Source organism: Odocoileus virginianus, chromosome 30 (genome assembly GCF_023699985.2).
Source record: "Odocoileus virginianus isolate 20LAN1187 ecotype Illinois chromosome 30, Ovbor_1.2, whole genome shotgun sequence".
Lineage (NCBI taxonomy): Eukaryota > Metazoa > Chordata > Mammalia > Artiodactyla > Cervidae > Odocoileus > Odocoileus virginianus.
The window spans coordinates 483365-501759 of NC_069703.1; the positions used below are offsets into that span (position 1 = coordinate 483365).

Sequence of the window (18395 nt, forward strand, 5' to 3'; positions counted from 1 at the left end):
GAACATTATGATGATAAATTTCTCAGGTTTCAAAGGGAACCATTTCAGGGGCACCTTTTGTATTTTAAAAAGATTAATGCCAATGTTTTGCTAAAATAAAGCAATTAGAAAAAAATTTTCACTTTCCTATGACTTTATATTTACACATATAATCCTAGGGGGAAGTGCTCAGTAAGTACTCATTAATAGAAGAATGAGTGGGTCTCTGGATGCTGTAAATAGCACAGGTGGCTAGCATTATTCTAGCTTTAAAATGGAAAAACCCAAAAATCTGAGGGACACATAGGCAAAATGACTTTTGCCCAAGACACACAGCTCTTAAGGAACAACCTGAGGTCTCCTGACACCACACATGGTAGTCTTTCCTGATGCTGGGTGCACACATATTCCTCTCAAAATTGCAACATTTGTTCCCATGCTACTATCCCCATGGCTCTGCTCTATCAGTTTATTCTAGGGAATGACAAAAAGAACAGGTGCTGAGAATAGCATTACAATTGTAACTGCTACTATTGTTCAATCTCTGCTATGATCTGGATGAAAATCTATTTTCTAACTAAGAATTAAGTGGACTGAACCCATCCTAAAGTTAGGTCACTCCTAGGATCTGAGTCCACCCTCCCGAGAGCTGAACTCAAGGCTGAACGGGGAAAAGACAGGTTTATAGTCTCAGGACACTCTTTCTGTTGCAGCTTCCAGTAATGCCTTTAAAGGACCTAAAAACCCCTTCTCTCTCTGAGGGCTAATTCACCCATCCCAAGAAAACTACCGAACATTTCTTTTGAAGACCGAGTGCCTGCCTAGTCTCTTTGAATGCCTGGCCCTAGAAGAAGCCTGATAAACGGTCATTTTGTCCCACCGCCTGGGAGCTAACGCTGCCGCTTTGGGGTTCTGTGAAAAGGGGGCGACCTGCCCCTAAAACATCACTGCTCTTATCAAAGCCTCAATCACTAGCTACCTCAGTTGCGGGCTTCTGGCTGAAACCCAGGCAAGCAATCGAATGCCAGGCATGAGAGTTAAGAGCAGCTGGCTAAGAAAGGGAAGCGGGGGACCACACGCGGCGCGGACACACCCCCGCTGCAGCCACCGCGGTCTCACCCACCCAGGTTCACGGTCTCCCGGGCAGAGTGCGGGGGTCTCGCCGCGGAAAGACCCGCGCCACCGCGCACCTTTGAATCATGGAGTCTACCGCTTGTTTCTAAAACTACTCTTCCTCAGCTAGGGTACCGGGAAGTAACTGTCAACACAGCACGCGCGCGGCAGAAGCTCGGCAGCGTCCTGTCCCGCCCTCCTCCAGAGAAGCCACGCCAAGGTGCGGTCTGCCTCCTTACCTTGGCTGCCTCTGCCCGCGTCCCAGGCGGTGCTCGAGTCCACGGTCGGAATCGCCCTGCACGGTCCCCCAGGACCTAGCCGCTGACGCCTTCGTCAGAGGGGATTTGCATTTCTCCTCCCACTTGAGGCTTTCCTGTGCGTCAGTGTTAGAACCTCCGGTACTTTACCTGGGTCGTTCCCACCCACTGTCTATTCTAGAAACGCTAAAAGAGCAGAAACAGGTTGGAGCCACCACGCGGGGCGCCCTCTCATCCCCATCAATCACTCCAGCCACTCCCTGTCGCCCGAGGGTGTCGGGGCCACACGCTCTTCTTCCGGTTTCCCCAGACTGAGAGCCCCTGCAGACTTCTGTGCCGCGGTTAGTCGCTCAGTCGTGTCCGACTCTGCGACCCCATCCATGGACTGTAGCCCGCCAGGAGGATTCTCCAGGCAAGAATACTGGAGTGGGTTGCCATGCCTTCTTCCAGGGGATCGTCCCAACCCAGGGATCGAACCCAGGTCTCCTGCATTGCCAGCAAATTCTTTACCAACTGAACCATCAGGGAAGCCCGCAGACTTACTTGCACCGACCTAAATTCCAGGCTTCCCGGCTTCTTCCCTACAGACTCCACTCACCACGGTGGGAGCCAGCCCCAGGGATGAAAGGGGTGGGTCGCCAGGGTGAAAACAGCCAATGGAAGACCTCACTGTGTGCGGATTCTAACAGGGTCTGCTCACCAGCAGGAGCACAACCTCACCTAGAGGCTGGGGCCAGCCCTGCGCAGGTGGACGCCAGCCCTTACCAGCCCAGAATCATCCTCCCCTACCCGGTAGCGACGCCTGGTTGCCAGGGGGATGTGCTTCTCCCTTAGTGAGGTGGACTGGTTCTAGAACCCCAGAGCTGGAGGGAACCTTGGCCTCTTCTGGTTCCGACTCCTCTTTCCTATCTGAAGAGATGGGGGGCCCAGAGAGGTGGTCCGAATTACTCATTGATTTACCTGCGAAGGCTGGCTAAGAACCTAGGGGGTTCAACTGCCTCCTTAGTGCTGTTTTCTTTTCATCTCTGAGCCAGATGTTAACATCCACTGAGTCCTACTAAAGTTCAGGAAAATAAAGACAAAAACAAAACAAAACAAAAACGGAAGATAGACTGAAGGAGGTAGAAAGAACGACTCAATCTGTTCATGCACATGTCTCGAGAGATCTGCCCAGGTCAAAGGCCTTGCTTCACAACATGGTGCCAACTAGCATCACAGAGGATTCCTCTCTTTCAGGAGATATCATGTGATTAAGTTTACCACCCGTCTCCCTCACTTACAAAGAACAAGTCAATCAACCCCAAAGTCAGACATCTAAATTCAAAGTCATCATTTAAATTAATTTGTCAGGTAGAGCTGGTCCTGGCTGCTTGCTCGCTGGGTTTCCAGGAGCTTATGCTGCTCTGTCCCCACCTGAAGAAAGGGCCTCATCTCGGCTGTTCCAGCATCCCTGGGGCAAAGCCTGGTTTTCTTCTGGGGACACAGACACTGCCTATAGGAAAAAGTCCAAATTCTTGGCACTCAAAGTTCTGTTCAACTTGGTCCTAACCTCTTCTGGAAACTTCTCTCCCCCACCCTCCTGGTCCACCCCAAGAGCCCATGATCTGATGTAGATCAGTTTCCTCTGCTCTCTAGCTTATCCTCTCATATTTTAGTACTGATGCTCCCTTCAGCTGCAGTTTCTTCCCCAACTTATCTACTCACTGAAATCCTCTCTTTCTCACTGACGATTTCACTGATGACTCCAACCCTGTAAGCAACTTTTCCCTGCTCTGAATTCTGATCAAGTCCAAACTAATGCTGTCCAAGAGAAATAAAATGCAAGCCACATATGTTCACTTTTCTAGTAGCCACATTAAAAAAGGAAAAAGCAGCAATTATATTACTTTTAATACTTAAATAACCCAATACATATAGAATATTAACTTTTCAGCATATAATCAGTATAAAAAGTTATTAATGAAAGACAGCATTCCATAAATGAAAGATCCTTCTATATAGCACAGGGAACTTACATAACTGATTCACTTTGCTGTGTACAAGGAACTAACACAACACTGTAAATCAACTGTACTTCAATTTTTAAAACTTAAAAAAAAAAAAAAAGACCTAAAGACAGTATTCCTTACTTCATACAAAATCTTTGAAGTCTGTTGTGTACTTGCCATCTTAGTCAGGATTCTCCACATTTCAAGTGCTTAATAGCCACAAGTGGCTAGTGGCTACCATACTGCACAGTGTAGAACTAGCCCACTCATTTAACACTTTTCACTTCCTGCCTTACAGCATTAGTCACATTGGTTTTGTGGGTCTTTATCATCATTATAGTCAACTATTGAGTGACTGCTATAGAAAGCTGAGAGTTTGTTCCCTTCTCTGAAGAACCTCACCTTGGGATACTCCCAGCAGTATTCCAACTGTTTGGTTTCAAGACACCTTTATACTCTTAAAAAAAATTGCTGACAACCCCAAGGAGTTTTTGTGTATTTCTATTCTGTATTCATTTTTAATTATTGTATTCAAAATTAACTCCTAAAAAAAGTTAAGACATCTATTCACTTAAAATTATAGTCATAAACCCATTATGTGCTAAACATTTTAAAATGGAAAACAAGCATATTTTCCAACAGACAGGCAAAATAGAAGACTGGCATTGATTTACATTTTAAAAAAAATCTCTTTAATGTCTGATTTGAGAAAAGACAGCCCCTTCTGCATTTAATTTATTGCAAAATATTGTTTTGCTTAAAGTATCTGAAGAAAATCTGCACTCACATAGATATGTAACCAGAAAAGGGAAGAACATTTTAATAGCTTTTTCAGATAACGTTGGTATTCTTTGGTACCACACCACAACTCAACAAGTGGTAAGCCCTTAAGAGTTAGTTGCATTGTGGATTATGAAGCTGTATCGGCAAACTTTACATATATTGTTACATTAAAATCCATTGGTATACTTTGTTTTTTGAATTGAACTCTTAACCCACTCAGAATTTTGTAATATCACACATTGTTCAGTTTGAAAAATATTGGTCCACTGAATTACGCAATTCTTCCAAATGCTGACACATTTCATCATACAATAACAGAAAACCACGGTAGTTAACATCACCACTGATCTCTTCAGAAAAGTATTTTAAGTATTGTTGTTGAGTCACTAAGTTGGGTCTGATTCTTTTCAACACCAAGGACTGTAGCCCACCAGCCTGCTCTGTCCATAGGATTTCTCAGGCAAGAATACTGGGGTAGGTTGCCATTTTCTTCTCCAAGGGATGTCCTTGACCTAGGGATCAAACCCATGTCTCCTGCATTGGCAGGCAGATTCTTCACTGCTGAGCTACCAGGGAAGCCCCATTTTAAGTATTAGGAAGCTGTTAAATTCATGATGACAGATATGTTTTCCAAACTTGCTTAAAAGCTCCAGTTTTGTTAATGGCAACAGATATTGCCAACTGTTCTCCTTGAAGTGAGAGCTCACTTTGTTTTCAGGAAAATGTCTTCCAAATACCCAAGTCTTCATAGCCATAGTCAGTTATTTTTTTCAAGTAAAAATGTCCAGGACAGTGGGTGGGCAACTTAAAGAATCACGTTATTGCTTTTCTTTGAAGTGACCATTGTATATTAGTATGTGTATGTCCCATTTCATCACACAGAATATTAAAGAGACATGGATTCAAGATCTGAGACTTCATACAATTAATATGTTTTCCTGCTTTATTGAAAATTCTTAACGCAAACTGGCATTTAAAAATTTTTAGGGGCTTCCATGGTGGTCCAGTCATTAAGAATATTCCTTGCAACACATCAAGGGACATTGATTTGATTCCTGGTCCAAGCAGATCCCACATGCCCGTGCACCACAGCTGCTGAGCCCACCGGCTGCAACCAACTCCAGCCTGTGCTGCACAAGAGAGGCCTCCGCAGCGAGGCGTCTCGTCTCCCAAGGGGACGCCTCACATCACAGTGAGGTGCCTCACATCACAGTGAGGTGCCTCCTCTCACAGTGAGGCGTCTCATCTCACAAGGGGACGCCTCACATCACAGTGAGGTGCCTCGTCTCACGGTGAGGTGCCTCCTCTCACAGTGAGGTGCCTTGTCTCACAGTGAGGTGCCTCGTCTCACAGTGAGGTGCCTCCCCTCACAATGGGATGCCTCATCTCACAATGAGGTGCCTCCGCAGCGCAACCAGAGAGCGGGCCTCACTCTCCAAAGCCAGAGAAAGCCCGTGCACAGCAGCAAAGACCCAGCACAGCCAATAGATAAATAAGTAAATAGAAATTGAAGTGCATGGTGGTGAAGAATGCAGTGACTACTAGGATAATTTGGCACCGCAGCCTTGGTTCATTCTAAGGCACCAACATTCCCCATCATGGCTTTGGTGCTATCAGTGTAGATGTCAACAAAGGAAAAAGCAAACCAGTATTATGAAATAGTGCTACCCTGGAGGACAGCCTGAAAAGACCTGGAGGACTACTCTCAGGGGTCCTCAGACAACACTTTCAGAATCCTTGCTTCATGCACCATCTCCTGTCTACTGTAGTCAGTTACCCAGAGTTATAGATCATAAGGGAATCTCCACTCAAATGAACACTGTCTCTTGGTTCAAACATATGCTTAAATTCTGGTTCCTTTCCTATTTCATGAACTAATAGGCTTCTAAGAAAGGGTGTCTCTATATCTCCCTTGCTTCTCTTTCTTAGAATTAAATGTAAAAAGCTAGGTTCCCAATTTCTTGACCCTATGCTGGCCTTGGCCTCATCAGGGCCTCAGTCAGAAACAAACAAAACAAAAACAGAAAACCTCAAATCAACCTTCCCCAAAACAATTCAAAGCAAACCAAACAAAAGCATTCTAAAGTGAAATCCCCCCATAAAGTTTCCCAAACCCAAAGACCTTCAGAGATTTCTCTCCGCTTTAAATTGTCCCCTAACTGCCCTCTTATAAACCCTTCTGCTGTTTGTTTGTTTGTTTGCCTCATCTTAAGACAGAAATACCAGATTATAGACTTCCTGAAAAATAGATTATAGTACTCATTTTGCCACTTTCTAGCAGTACAAAGTTGGATTAGCTACCTAAACTTTGAGTTCCAAACTATCCGTAAAAATGGTGATATTATAGCCCACACAAAATTGCTGAGAAGATTCAAAGGTCTAATTTCAGGAATGAGATAAGGAAAGATGCTCAGTAGCTGTTGTGAATAGAATAATGAACAGAGCCAGATTGTAAGAAACTTCGGAGGTCACTAGGTTAATAAACTCCATCTTCCCCCTGGTTGCACAGACAGGGTCTCAAATGGAGATGGGATGAAGACAGGTAAGGCGAGGTAAGCAGGTTCACATCTGTAAGTTGGAGGCAGAAAGGATTCAGTCCGTTCTTCTGACTGCTTTTTCCACTATGCTCAGGAGAGCTGTTTGTTTTGGAGGCCATAAGACAGGAAGAGAAGGGATGTCACTTTCCCTCCACGGGATACAAGCCACTTCCACCTTCTCCCCAGTTCTGATACAAATAACATTAACATTTGTTTGTTTTTGCTTTTGTGGTATCACCTCACCTCTCTGTCTAAACTTCCTCTCTTATGTGTCCCAAGGGAACAGGGGTAGGTTAGATCTGATTAGACCGACAGAATACATACACACAGAAAGATACACTGGATTCCAAGGTAGCTAGTATCAAACAAGAGGTACACAGGATTATTGGAACAAGGCAGTCTGGTGTGGGTCTTACCAGCTCATCTGTGTGTAGGTCACTCAAGCTCCATCAAAAAGCAGAAAGAATGCCTTGTGTTAAGGGCTTCAGTTCAGTTCAGCTCAGTCGCTCAGTCGTGTCCAGCTCTTTGCAACCCCATGGACTGCAGCATGCTGGGCCTCCCTGTCCATCACCAACTCCTGGAGTTTACTTAAACTCATGTCCATCGCATCAGTGATGCCATCGAACCATCTCATCCTCTGTCGTCCCCTTCTCCTCCTGCCTTCAATCTTTCCAAGCATCAGGGTCTTTTCAAATGAGTCAGCTCTTCACATCAGGTGGCCAAAGTATTGGAGTTTCAGCTTCAGCATCAGTCTTTCCAACGAATATTCAGGACAAATTTCCTTTAGGATGGACTAGTTGGATATCCTTGCAGTCCAAGGGACTCTCAAGAGTCTTCTCCAACACCACAGTTCAAAAGCATCAATTCTTTGGCACTCAGCTTTCTTCACAGTCCAACTCTCCATACATGACTACTGGAAAAACCATAGCCTTGGCTAGTTGGACCTTTGTTGGCAAAATAATGTCTCTGCTCTTTAAGATGCTATTTAGGTTGATCATAACTTTCCTTCCAAGGAGTAAGTGTCTTTTAATTTCATGGCTGCAATCACCATCTGCAGTGATTTTGGAGCCCAAAAAAGTAAAGTTTGATACTATTTCCACTGTTTATCCATCTATTTGCATGAAGTGATGGAACTGGGTTGCCATGATCTTTGTTTTCTGAATGATGAGCTTTAAGACAACTTTTTCACTCTCCTCTTTCACTTTCATCAAGAGGCTTTTTAGTTCCTCTTCACTTTCTGCCATAAGGCTGGTGTCACCAGCATATCTGAAGTTATTGACATTTCTCCCAGCAATCTTGATTTCAGCTTGTGCTTCTTCCAGCCCAGCATTTCTCATGATGTACTCTGCATATAAGTTAAATAAGCACGGTGACAATATACAGCCTTGATGTACTTCTTTTCCTATTTGGAACCAGTCTGTTGTTCCATGTCCAGTTCTAACTGTTGCTTCCTGACCTGCATACAGATTTCTCAAGAGGCAGGTCAGGTGGCCTGGTATTCCTATCTCTTTCATAATTTTCCATGGTTTATTGTGATCCACACAGTCTAAGGCTTTGGCATAGTCAATAAAGCAGAAATAGATGTTTATCTGGAACTCTCTTGCTTTTTTGATAGTCCAGTGGATGTTGGCAATTTGATCTCCGGTTCCTCTGCCTTTTCTAAATCCAGCTTGAACATCTGGAAGTTCACGGTTTATTGCGAAAGCCTGGCCTGGAGAATTTTGAGCATTACTTTACTAGCATGTGAGATGAGTGCAACTATATGGTAGTTTGAACATTTTTTGGCATTGCCTTTCTTTAGGATTGGAATGAAAACTGACCTTTTCCAGTCCTGTGGCCACTACTGAATTTTCCAAATTTGCTGGCATATTGAGTGCGGCACTTTCATAGCATCGTCTTTTAGGATTTGAAATAGCTCAACTGGAATTCCATCACCTCCACTAGCTTTGTTCATAGTGATGCTTCCTAAGACCCACTTGGCTTCGCATTCCAGGATGTCTGGCTCTAGGTGAGTGATCACACCATCGTGATTATCTGGGTCATGAAGATCTATTTTGTACAGTTGTTCTGTGTATTCTTGCCACCTCTTTTAATATCTTCTGCTTCTGTCAGGTTCATACCATTTTTGTCCTTTATTGAGCTGTTCCATTGCATGAAATGTTCCCTTGGTATCTCTAATTTTCTTGTAGAGGTCTCTAGTCTTTCCCATTCTATTGTTTTCCTCTATTTCTTTGCACTGATCACTGAGGAAGGCTTTCTTTTTTTTAATTTTTTTATTTTTAAGTATTTATTTTTTAATTGGAGGATAATTTCTTTACAATGTTCTGTTCGTTTTTGCTGTACAACAATATGAACCAGTCATAAGGGCACACATTCCCTCCTCTTGAGCCTCTGTCCCCTCCCACCCTCTAGGTCATCACAGAGCACCAGGCTGAGTTCCCTGTGCTATATAGCAACTTCCCACTCTCCTTATTGTTCTTTGTAAGCCAAGGGCTTTGCAAGCTAAGGGTTTACCTATTTCAAGTCCAATTCCCAATGAGCGTGCTCCCTCTACTGTCCCCTCTAAAGCATTGCAAATTATAAATCTGCCGGCCACCACCCTCTCTGTCCCCTCACTCCACGCCACCTCCTAACTCCTTACCCACCCCCCTCCCCTGCAATAGAACTTTTTTTTGGCCACCTGATGCGAGGAGTCGACTCATTGAAATAGACCCCGATAATGGGAAATATGAAAGGTAGAAAGAGAAGGTGACAGCAGACGGTGAGATGATTGGATACCCTCACCAGCTCAATGGACTTGAGTTTGAGCAAGCTGGTGGAGATAGTGAAGGACGGGGACGCCTGGTGTGCTGCAGTCTATGGGGTCCCAAAGAGTCTGACATGACTGAGCCACTGAATAACACCAGCAAGAACTTTTTCAGCTCTAACTCCTTGGCAGGCAAGGGCTGAGAACTTCACATGCATTGTTTTACCTAATCCTTACAACAAACCCCAGGATTAAGTATCATTCTTATCATCAAGTGACAGATAAGGAGACAGATAAACTTAATGAGGCTGGAGGATCTGGTAAATCTTAATCAGATAATAAGGGAACAATTTCAGGATTCAAACACTGAACTGTCTTACTCCAGAAACACCTGTAACCATTCACCTTTACTAAAAACAAAAACCTTACCTGCTCTGATAATAAAAGCAATAAATTACTCAGAAAGTTAAGGAAGAGTTAAATTTAAGGATCTAAACACAAATTCCAAAGTACACTCATTACATAGTCTATTGGTTAGAGATGATGCATATCCTCTGATTCTCCAGCATTCCTATGGAGCGTATAGACAATTGGCCATGCATTTAAAGTCCCTGATGTATCATGATGATAGGCACATTGCCAACAGTGTTCCAAAACATTTAGAAAATTACATGCGTCTATAGCATCTTGTTTATACTGTACATGAGGTGAGTGTTTCTATTGAGCCACAAATGAGACAATGAAGTTTGACAGCACGCTAGGATATTTGAGTTGTAGACTTTTCTAAAAAAATTCTGCTTGTGTGGCCAGTTAAATAGCCCTTAACCACCCCATTTTATTTTGTGTATTTTTCATATGCAATTCTCTCTGTACTGAATATTTAGGGAGTCAGGACTAAATGTTAGCATTCTTTGTGTTTCAGTGTTCAGCTCAGTGCCTGGAACAGAGCAGGTTTTCAAGAAATGTTTACTGAACAGAAGAAGAGCTGATGAAGGACTCCATCATCAAAGTCTGCTCTGAGAAGGGCTCTTTCTAGTGACTTTCCTTGTTGAGTCCCTTCATCCCCGCCTAGGTTGATTCTACACTTGATTATTATAACATCTCATGTTTATATGTTTATTAGTAGTTAAGTTGTTGTTGTTCAGTCACTAGGTCATGTCTGACTCTTTGTGACCCCATGGACCGCAGCACACCAGGCTTCCTTGTTCCTCACCATCTCCCAGAATTTGTCCAAGTTCATGTTTATTGAGTCAGTGAGGCCATCCAACCATCTCATCCTCTGCCACCCTCTTCTCCTATTGCCTTCGATCTTTCCCAGCATCAGGATCTTTTCCAGTGACTCAGCTCTTCACATCAGGTGGCCAAAGTATTGGAGTTTCAGCATCAGTCCTTCCACTGAATGTTCAAGGTTGATTTTCCTTAGGATTGACTAGCTTGATCCCCTTGCTGTCCAAGGGACTCTCAAGAATCTTATCCACTACCACAGCTTGAAAGCATCAGTTCTTCAGTGCCCAGCCTTCTTTATGGTCTAATTCTTACATGGCTTTGACCATGTAAGACCATGACTTTGACTATATGGACTTTTGTTGGCAAAGTGAAGTCTTTCCTTTTTAATATGCTATCTAGGTTTGTCCTAGCCTTCTTTTCAAGAAGTAACTGTCTTCCAATTTCATGACTGCAATTTGATGTGCATTAATTCTATTTGAATATCAAGGTAAAGAGAAGAAGTGATCTTTCAATTTCTCTCTTTCTTATTCTATCAAATGTTTTAGGGAGAGAATGATCTTTACTTAGGAAAAGAGTTTGGTTACACTGTTTGGGGTGATAGAAAAAGTAAAAAAACAGCTAAAGGACTCCACTTAAAGACATAAATAAAAATTGGGACAATGGAATAGGAGAGAAAAATAAGAAAGGAAAGGAAAGAGGAAGAAGATACAGGAAGGTAAAGGAAGCTGAAAATGGGGAAAGAATGGGATAGAGAATAAAACATGGCATAAAACTTGCCTCAAATACTCTTTTGATTTCCTTCAATATTGCTGCCACAAAAACCATACTGGTCATTCATGAAGTCCAGGGGGATGGAGGAGGTGTGCAACAGAGACAAAAAATAACTTGATATAGATCATTAGACATGGGTCATTAGACTCCACTGCTCAAAACTTTCCATTGACCCCCATTTTGAAGCAAATCAATTAGACCAACTAAAGGCAGCACTCAATGGAAAGCATCCAAAATTAGTCAACAGTAAATGTATCAACTTCCCTCAGGATAATACAAGACCACATGTTTCTTTGAAGACCAGGGAAAAATTGTTGTAGTTTGTCTGGGAAGTTCTAACTCATCTGCCATACTTACAATTCACTTTTGGACATCCATTTATTTCAGTCTTTACAAAATTCCCTTAGTGGAAAAAAAAATCTTCAATTCCCTGAAAGACTGTAAAAGGCACCTGAAAGAGTTCTTTGATCAAAAAGATAAAAAGTTTGGGAAGATGGAATTATGAAGTTGCCTGAAAAATGACAGAAGGTCATGGAACAAATTGGTTAATACCTCATTCAGCAAAGTTATTGGTGAAAATGAAAACTGTCTTTTATTCCTACTTAAAAAACTGAAGGAGAGTTTTGGCCAACCCAATATTTTCTTTTGTGTGAACTTTGATAGTTTGTATAATTCAAAAGATTTATCCATTAATGTGATCCCTACCAAATTATGCATGACATTTTTCACCAAACTAGAATAAATAACCCTAAAATTTATATGGAACCAAAAAAAAAAAAAAAAAAAAAAAAGAATTGCTGCTAAAGCCTGAGGAAAAAGAACAAAGCTGGAGGCACAAAACTTGACTTCAGATAACATGACAAAGCTACAGTAACCAAAACAGTGAATCAGAACTTCCCAGTCAAGCTGCAACAGTTTTTGCCTGGTCATCAAGGAAGCTTGTGATCTTGTGCTCCACTGATGGAAGACAATGCATTTTCTTTTGACTCATTTTGGATGCTTTTCATCAAGTGCTGCCTTCAGTTGGTTTAATTGATTTGCTTCAATAAATCAGTTCAGAAATAAACCCACACACCTATGGTCAATTAATCTTTAACAAAGAAAGCAAGAAAATACAATGGAGAAAAAAGTTTGTTCAGCAAGTGGTGGTAGGCAAGTGCGACAGCCACATGTAAATCAATGAAGCTAGAACACTTCCTTGTACCCTGCACAAAAACACTTGAGATGGATTAAAGACTTAAATATAAGACCTGACACCATAATACTACTAGAAGAGAACACTTGCAAAACATTCTCTGACATAAATCATACCAATGTTTTTTAGGTTCATATCACAAGGCAATAGAAATAAAAGCAAAAATGAACAAGTGGGGCCTAATCAAACTTGTAAGCTTTTTTACAGCAAAGGAAACCATAAACAAAAAGCAATTTACAGGCTGGGAGAAAATATGTGCAAATGATGCGACCAAGAAGAGTTTGATTTCCAAAGTATGCAAACATCTCATACCACTCAATAACAAAAAGAAATAACCCAATCAAAAAAGAGAGAAAAGATCTAAATAGACATTTCTTCAAAGAAGACATACAGATGGCCAATAGGCACATGAAAGATGCTCAATATCACTAATTATTAGAGAAATGCCAAACAAAACTGCAACAAGGTACCTGCAACATTCTCACACTAGTCAGAATGGCCATCATTAAAAAGTCTACAAATAATAAGTGCTGGAGATGTGGAGAAAAGGGAGCCCTTCTACATAGTCAGTAGGGATATAAATTGGTACAGTCACTATGGAAAACTGTATGAAGATTCCTTGAAAAACTGAAATACAGTGACCATAGGATCCAGCAATCCCACTCTAAGGCACATGTCCAGAGAAAAACGTATCAAAAAGATACGTGCTCGCCAATATTCACTGCAAAGCTACTCACAAGAGCCCAGACCTGGAAACAACCTAATTGTTCATCAACAGATGAATGGATAAAGAAGATGTGGCATATATACACAATGGAATACTACTCAGTCATAAAAATGAATGAAATAATGCTATCTGCAGCAACATAAATGCACCTAGAGATGATCATACTAAGTGAAGTAAGTCAAAGACATATCACCTACATGGGGAATCTAAAAAAATAATAAAAATGAACTTACTTACAAAACAGAAACAGACTCAGATAGAGAAAACAAACTTATGGTAACCAAATCAGGGGGGAAGTGAAAGTAATAGTTGTTCATCTATGTCCAGCTCTTTGTGACCCCACAGACTGTAGCCTACTAGCTCCTCTGTCCATGGAATTCTCCAGGCAAGAATACTGGAATGAGTAGCCATTCCCTTCTCCAGGGGAATCTTCCCCACCCAGGGATCAAACCAGTGTCTCCTGCATTGCAGGCAGATTCTTTAAAGGGAAGGGGGAAGAGGCATAAATTGGCATATGGGATTAACAGATGCACAGTACCATATATCCAAATAGATAAACAACAAAGATTTACTTTATAGCACAGGGAACTATATTCATTATTGTGTTCTAAATGATAATGGGAAATAATAAATAAAGAATATAGATAAATACATACATGCATGTGTACGGTATTTGTCACTCAGTTGTGTTTGACTCTTTGAAACCCTATGAATTGTAGCCCACCAGGCTCCTCTGTCCATGGGGATTCTCCAGGCAAGAATACTGGAGTGAGTTGCCATGCCTACTTCCAGGGGATTTTCCCAACCCAGGGATCGAACCTGTGTCTCATGTCTCATGTATTGGTAGGTGGGTTCTCTACCACTAGTGCCACCTGGGAAGCCCATATACATGTATATGTATAAACAAATCACTTTGTTATATATGCCTGAAACTTATACAATATTATAAAACAGCTATACTTCAATTTGAAAAATTATCTTTTCTATATAAATAGTTCCAATTGTAGACATGAAGTTGTTCATGTTCTCTTCTTGCTCTTTTTAATATCTATAGGATATGTATAATGTCACCTCTGTCAGTTCTGATACCGATAGTTTATATCTTCTTTTTTCTATAACAATCTAGCTAGATTATAAATTTCATTGATCGTATAAAAAACAAGCTTTTGATTTCATTGATTTTCTCTGTTTTTCTGTTATTTTACTGACCTCTGTTCTGGCTTTTTAAATTTCCTTTCTTCTGTTTACTTTGGTTTCAATTCACATTTTTTATGTATCTTAAGGTGGATGCTTAGATCATTGATTGGATCTTTCTTCTTTCCTAGTACGGTGCAAGTTGCTCAGCCCAACTCTTTGGGACCCATTGACTATACAGTTCATGGAATTCTCCAGGCCAGAATAATGAAGAGGGTAGCCATTCCCTTCCCCAGGGGATCCTCCCAACCCAGGGATCGAACCCAGGTCTCCTGCATTGCAGGCGATTCTTTACCAGCTGAGCCACAGGGAAGACCAAGAATACTGCAGTGGGTAGCCTAACCCTTCTCCAGAGGATCTTTCCAACTTAGGAATCGAATTGGGGTCTCCTGCATTGAAGGCAGATTCTTTACCAGCTGAGCTTACCAGGGAAGCCCCAGTGTAAACATGTATATATTTCCCCTTTACCTTTACCTGCTTTAGCTGCATCCCACAAATTTTTATGTGCTGTTTTTAATTTTCATTCAGTCTGTTTAAAATACTTTCTAATTTTCCTTATGATTCTTTTTTTTCCCCCTTATGATTCTTTCTTTGACATATGGGTGTTTTTGAAAAACTGTGTCATCTAATTTTTTGATATGTAGAGATTTTCCAGGTATCTTTCTGTTTATTATCTTTTTAATAAAAGATAATATCTGATATTATCTTTTTAATTTAATTCAATTGTGATAGTTATACTTTTTGTTATTTGAATTATTTTAATTTATTGAACTTTATTTTACAGCATAGACTATGATTTATCTTGTTCAATATTTAGGATGTATTTTTAAAAATCTAGTCTCTTTTGCTGTTGAGTAGAGTGTCCTATGAACATTAATTAGGCAAAATTGGTTGACAGTTTTCTATATAATTTCTGATTTTTTTTTTTGGCCTATTTATTCAGTCCCTTGTGGCTCAGCTGGTAAAGAATCTACCTGTGATGTGAGAGACCTGGGTTCGATCCCTGGGTTGGGAAGATCCCCTGGAGACGGGAAAGGCTACCCACTTCAGTATTCTGGCCTGGAGAATTCCATGGACTCTATAGTCCATGGGGTCGCAAGGAGTTGGACACAACTGAGCAACCTTTACTTTGGGACTCCCCTGGTGGCCCAGTGGGTAAGACTCTGTACTCATAAGCAGGGGGCACAGGTTCGATCCCTGATTAGGGAACTAGATCCCACATGCCACAACTGAGAGCTGGCTCAGCCTAGATAAATAAATGGAATAGCCTAAGTAAAGAAATAAAATATATGTTTTGGCTTCCCAGGTGGCATTAGTGGCTGGTTCAGGAGACATAAGAGACGTGGGTTCAATCCTGGGGTCAGGAAGATCCCCTGGAGAAGGAAATGGGGAAATACCTACTCCAGTATTCTTGCCTGGAAAATCCCATGGACAGAGGAGCTTGGTGGGCCATAGTCCACGGGTTCATATATAGTCGGACATGACTGAATCAACTTAATCTTATTACTATCAGAAGAGTATTGAAATCTTCAGCTATAATTCTGGATTTGTCTATTCTCCTCTTAGTTCTGTTCTCTTTTTTCATGTTTTAGAAGCACTAAGTGCGTAAACATTTAAGATTATTTTGTCCTTTTGATGATTTACCCTTTTATCATTATGAAATCCCTCTTTATCTGTGTTTTGCTCTGATAATGCATATTGCTCTGAAGGCTACTTTGTCTTATATTTATATAGCCACTTCAGTTTTCTTTGATTCACATTAACGTGGTATATAATTTCCCTGATATTTTACTTTTAACTATTTATTAATATTTGAAGCTGGTTTCTTGCAGGTACCCTATCACTGGGTCTTGCCATTTTTTAACCAGTTGGCCAGTTTCCGCTATTATCATGTATTATGGACTTCCTCCACTCTGGCTGTTGGGAGTGTGTTGGGACTATGCCCAGTCCTCTGTGAACTCCAGAAATTGTTGCACCCTCTCCTTTCTAGTGGTTTATCCCCCCAACTTCGGGTAATTGCCTCACATACAGATACTGATCAGTACTCAGCTGAAGAGTCAAGGGGCACCTTCTACAGTCTCCTTTCTGGTGCTCAGCCCCCTGGATTCTAGCCAACTTGGCCTCCCCAAACTCAACTCCAGGGGACCTGCCAGGCTGTGTTTGAGTTCCCTCTTACTGTGCTGCAGCCTGGAAATTTTGTCCTTTTAAAAAATAAGCTAGGGCAATCATAAAAATTCCTTCATTTTTTCACTCTTCTCAGGGAATATTGTTCTCTTGCACTGCCTGTTCACTATGTCTGAAAACCATTGTTTCACATATTTTTCAGCTTTTTCAAAGTTGTTTAAAGCAGGAGGGTAAATCCACACATGGAAGACTTGCCAGATTTAGCAAAACACAAGGCAAAAAAAACAAAAAAACAAAAACGAAAACCAAAAAGGCCAAAAAAAACCCAAAAAACTACAAGGAAAGACTCTTTTAAATCTGAATATCAGACCAACAGCAAAAACTTTTTATTATAACCCATACTTACAGTATAATTATATCTGAAATTAAAATTTAATGGGACTTCTTGGATTTTATCTGGTGACCTTAATCCCTGTTAATCCATCAAGTCGAAGCAAAAGAGCCCAGAGACTCTTTTAGGTACAGGAGCTGTATTCTTGTTTGTAAATCCACTCACTTCAGTATGAAATATTCACTGAGCTCCTACACTGCACTCATCAGAATGAGAATCATGTAGGGAGGGATCTCCTTGCAGAGATATCAAATTGACAGCAAAGACCAAATAAGCATATATAAGACTAATAAATTCTCAGTTGACCTATAACACTAAGCATGAATGCCACAGGAATTCAGAAGAGTTAAAGACCAAGATGAACTGAAGTAGCCAGAAAACCCAGGAGACATGGTTAACAAGAAAAAGTGGAGGATGAAAAAGTTATACTCAGACAGGGGAGGAACAATGGTGCTCAGTCTGCCTGAGGAAGTAAGACACAGATGCGGGATAGGGTCAGCATCATTCTGGACGGTGAAAACAGGAACCTGCACAGAAGTGCTGTGGGAGAGTCATTATAAGCAAGGGAGCTGGTCTCAGGGCCTCTGAGAAGAGCTATCAGCTGGTTCACCGCACAAGGGGAACTGGCTGAGAGGCTGGGTGAGAACTGAAATCTACACCGCTTCAATTTCCAAGCTGCCAGCCTCTGTGCGGGAGCTCATCCAGTCAGAGTAAGGGAAGACTTTCCTAACTTTCAGGTTGTTATGGAACATCTGAGGCTCTGGGTGGCAGCTTTAGTGCCTTCCTTCTGAGTAGTCACAGCATAATTACCTCTGGAGAGCTGACCCAGATTGTTCAAGTGTGAGTACCCCTGTGGGGAGAGGTAGGTGGAGATGTTGGAAGGCGCATCATCTCTTAAGCAAGAGCATTTCTCTCCTGGGCTACAAGGAGGGGAAAAGGAGTGCAAAGGGAAAGCAAGAAATGTGATATTATGGTTGGAGGGAGCAGAATAGGTTAGTGAGATGAAGCTGATTGGCGCTGTGGATGAGTATTTTGATAGGACCCTTTGGAAGTGCCGCACCAGCCCCCAGTGTTCTGTATATTAACAGCAAGCCATCCAATGATGAATGAGTGAGGGAGAGATGGGTTGGGAGTCTGGGGTTAACAGATGCAATCCATTATATATAGAATGCATAAATAAGGTCCTACTGTATAGCACAGGGAGTTATAGTCAATATCCTGTGAGAAATCACAGTGGAAAAGAAGATTTTAAAATAATGTATAAATGTATATTCTTATATGTATATGTTATATACATGTACATGTATAACTAAATCACTTTGCTGTACAGCAGAAATTAACACATCATTGTAACTCAACGGTA

The 18395-nt window shown here is 41.5% G+C and overlaps 1 protein-coding gene across 6 annotated transcripts in view; it reads right to left on the reverse strand.

The window, feature by feature from the left end:
- STAT4 (signal transducer and activator of transcription 4) overlaps positions 1-18395 on the reverse strand; it is a 135600-nt gene that overhangs the window by 98907 nt on the left and 18298 nt on the right. The window contains exons 1-2 of one of the 6 annotated variants that reach the window (XM_070458464.1): positions 1948-2145; positions 1332-1535 (exon numbers count right to left, since the gene is read on the reverse strand). The exons of 3 other annotated variants lie outside the window; for them this stretch is intronic. The gene's annotated coding sequence lies outside the window, so the exon portion shown is untranslated. Of the gene's footprint in view, positions 1-1331; positions 1536-1892; positions 2146-18395 lie in introns of those variants that run through there. 2 more of the 6 variants (XM_070458463.1, XM_070458466.1) reach the window with 2 other exon arrangements.